Source organism: Chrysochloris asiatica, unplaced genomic scaffold (assembly GCF_000296735.1).
Source record: "Chrysochloris asiatica unplaced genomic scaffold, ChrAsi1.0 scaffold00502, whole genome shotgun sequence".
NCBI lineage: Eukaryota > Metazoa > Chordata > Mammalia > Afrosoricida > Chrysochloridae > Chrysochloris > Chrysochloris asiatica.
Genome location: NW_006409020.1, coordinates 218,873 through 223,240, shown reverse-complemented (window position 1 = coordinate 223,240; position 4,368 = coordinate 218,873).

Sequence of the window (4,368 nt, the reverse complement as noted above, 5' to 3'; positions counted from 1 at the left end):
GAAATCAATCATACTGGGGGTCTTTCTCTTTTTCTCTGACCCTCCACCATACGAAACATGATATCCTTTTCCATCAAACGGTCCCTCCTGACAATATGTCCAAAGTATGATAGACGAAGTTTGGCTATCCTGACCTCCAAGGTGCACTCTGGATGAACTTCTTCCAACACAAATCTGTTGGTTCTATGGGAAACCCATGGCTCTTTCAATATTCTCCTACAAAACCATAACTCAAGTGCATCAAATCTTCTATGGGTATATTGCATTAGGCAAATGTGTTGCATAAGACCTCTTTAAACTTTAGAAGAGCAAAGATGGCAATTTGAGGACTAACATTTGCCTGAGCCAAGCCATGGTATTTTCAATAGTCTCATATGCACATGAAAGTTGGTCAATGAATAAGGAAAACCACTGAACAATTGATGTATTTAACTTACGATATTGGAGAAGAATTTAAAGTACAATTTAAATTTAAAGAAGTGCAATCAGAATGCTCCTTAGAAGCCAACATGACTAGACTTCATCTCTAATACCTGGGAAATACTATCAGCAGGAATTAGTCCCTGGAGAAGGACATCATGCTTGAAGGGGTAGAGGATCAGCTAAAAAGAGGGAGACACCAATGTGATGCATTGGCAGAGGGGCAGCAGCAATGGTCTCAGAATGGCAATAATTGTGAAAAGGGCACAAGACCAGGTGATATTTCATTCTGTTATGCATAAGATCACTAATGATTGCAAACACTTTGATGACATCTAACAAACAACAAGTGTGTTCAGTTCGACTAATTCTGAAACTCTGAGTCATTTAAATCAGGGGACAGGTATGGCAATATTCTAATAGCTTTAATCACAAAAGTTAAAAAAAAAAAACACACCAAAAAAACCCAGATCCCCAAAGTTCTTTAAACATCATATAATAAAACATTTTGAAAGTATTGTTGTTGTTGTTAGGTGCCATAGAGTCGGTGCTGACTCATAGTGATCTTATGCAAATCAGAACGAAACACTGCCCTATACTGAGCCAACCTCACTATTGTTATCATGCTTGAGCACCTTGATGCTGGCACTTGGCCAATCTATCTCACTGGGGGTCTTCCTGTTTTTTTCTGACCCTCCAACTTACCAAGCATGATATCCTTTTCTAGTGACTGGTCCCTCCTGACAATATGTCCGAAGTATGAAGACAAAGTTTGGCCATCTTGATCTCCAAGGAGCACTCTGGCTGCATTTTTTCCAACACAGATCTGTTGGTTCTATGGGCAGCCCATGGCACTTTCGATATTCTCCACTATCACCATAACTCAAAAGCATCAATTCTTCTATTGTCTTCCTTATTTACTGTCCAACTTTCACATGCATATGAGGTTATTGAAAATACCATGATTTGGGTCAGGTGCACCTTAGTCCTCAAGTTGACATCTTTGCTTTTCAACACTTTAAAAAGTTCTTGTGCAGCAGATTTGCCTAATGCAATATGTCGTTTAATTTTTTGACTGCTGATTCCATGAGTGTTGATAGTTGATCCAAGAAAAATGAAGTCCTTGACAACTTCAATCTTTTCCCCATTGATAAGAATGTTGTTTAATGGTCCAGTGGTGAGGATTTTGTTTTTAGAAAGTATACACCATTGAAAATTAATTAATGTTACTCTCAACAACAAAATTGAAATTGAAAAGCATACTGATGGAAATAGCAATTAAGACACAATTTCATATTTGTATTTTCATACTAAAAATTTTTAAATTGCAAAAAAAGGACATTTAAGACAGTGTAAGTATAAACATATGGGTGATAAAAAGACACAGTTGATTCTCATGAAAATTCCACTATTCTAGGACACAAGTGATCAAATAATGTCAATTTCAGTGGATTCAACTTAATTGTTGTTGTTGATAGGTGCCATTGAGTTGGTACTGACTCATAACCACCCTATGTACAACAGAACAAAAAGACACTGCCCAGTCCTGGACTAATATCACAATTGTTGCAACGCTTTAGCCCATTGATGTTGCCACTTTGCCAATCCATATTTTTGGCAGTCTTCCTATTTTCTCTGATCATCCACCTAACCAAACATAATATCTTTCTCCAATAACTGGCCCCTCCTGACAATATGTACAAAGTATGAGAGGCAAAGTTTGGCCATCCTGGCCTCCAAGGAGCACTCTGGCTGTACTTCTTCCAACACAGATCTACTGGTTCTTTTGGCAGTCCATGGCACTTTCAATATTCTCCTCCAAAACCATAACTCAAATGTATCAATTCTTCTACAGTCTTCTTATTCACTGTCCAGCTTTCACATACATATGAGGTTATTGAAAATACCATGGCTTAGGTCAGGCACACCTTGGTTCTCAAGCTGACATCTTTGCTCTTTAATACTTTAAAAAAGAATCTGTGCAGCAGATTTTTAAAAATGTTTTATTGTGTATTATTTGATAGTTTACATGTTAGTACATTAGCTTTCTATTAATTCTATTGTATATCGTTTCATTGCCATGGTTACAATCCCCACCATGCATCATCAACCAACCAAAGGTATACACTGCAAGCCTGCTTCCTGGTCATCAGCACACAGCCCCTCTCACTCTCTGGGTCTAAAGTCCTCAGCCGCTGCACATCTCCACGTCATCATCTCTGCCCCCATCTCTGGCTTCACTGCTTCTTGGGTAGGGTCTGGATCTCTGCTCTTTGACCTTGATGGTCCCAGGGACCTCCTATCCTAGGTTGCAAAGACAATGGCTCCCCTCCTTTTGCTACAAAATGTCTACCTTTACATTTCCAACCCCCTCACAATCAGTCCTGATAACAAATGTTCACTATTGCATCACAAGAGACCTATCCACATCTCCTTTCATCAGCCCTGCCCAGACACATTGGATATTACTTAGTGGAGATTCTACCTTCCTCCACACCCTCTGGATCTTGGCTCCCTCTTGAACGTTTATATGCCAGTCATTTCTTGCCTTTGTATCTCCCCAATTTTAGGTGGCCAATGTTTAAGTTGCCCATCCCTGTCTACTCTGTGTATGGAGGGGGTGGGTAGGATCCTCGCTGTAAAGATTTGTTCCCTCTTTTGAGCCACTGCATTAATAGGTATAGCTCAAGTTCATCAAATTGTATCAGATTACCCTTTTTTTTGTTTTTGCTCTTCTTTGATCATCAACGATCATCCAGTCATTGAAGCCAGATTGAGAGGCTATTATCTGCAAGTGTGGGTGTTCTTATGATTATGTCCTCTTTTCTTATGAGCTAGACACTTCACACTCCACTCTAGTCCTCTGTGATTATGTCACTGACTCTGGGCCTAGGAGTTCCCAGTCTTACCACACTGCTGGCCAACCAGGTCTTCACCGGGGTTCACAGGTGTTTATTGAACATTGCATGACTCAGCTTGCAGTTTCAATGCTGTTTTTCCCTCACTTCCCCTTATCAGTGACGGACATGGTCACCAATCAGAGCATGTATTCCCATTGAGTCTTAGTCTTGTAAGGGTGTTTGTCTTGAGGGGACCCAACCACTTGCCTTGATGTCTCCTGGGTGAGCAACTTGCTTGTTCTTGTAGTAATCAGTCTGACTTCTGTTAATATTTTGTATTTTTCCTGTTGGTCTTTATTTCAAGAATTTTCTTCTTTTCTTCTAGCCACTCTAGGCTGGTCTGCTTGTCCTTTCAAGTGGAAATTTCACACCACAAGAGATTCTGGATGTGGTTCAGGATTCTACCTATCATCATATGTAATGCAGAGACTCCACAGGAAGCCTCCTTCACTGGGCATGTTGTAGCCCCATTTTAGGTATTCCAATCAGTTATAGGCAGAAGATGGACTTACAAGTTTTCTATGGTGATATTTCTGGCTATTCCTTTCTCTCCTCCTAAAGTGTCTATTTTATAATGGTATGCCAGGGAAACCAAGATCCAAAAGACAGCCAACCATCTTAACATTATTTTCCCCCTTTTGCCCATTCCAATCATGTCTCAATCCCTATATCCCATAGCCCTGTTGTTCCAAGGTTGTGCATACATCATTATTTACCTCTTTCCCACTTAGCCCATGCAAAACTGCCTAATTGTTTTCCAGTTTGCTTTTTTCTTCCATTCCCCTCCCCCTTCTTGTGTATTGTCTCCCTCCCTAGCACCCAAAAATTACCCTATTTCTCTTTCCTGCCCTGTGCTCCACCTTCCCCTCACACCCCTCACCACATCCCCCACATCCTGGTAACCAGCAAAGAATCCCCTCTCCCTTTAGTATGGGTTCTTTTTCTTAGTCTTTTACAGTAGTGGTCCTATGCAATATTTTGCCTTTTGCAACTGACTAATATTACTCAACCAGGAGCTCTGGTAGTGTAGTGGTTACGAATCGGGCTG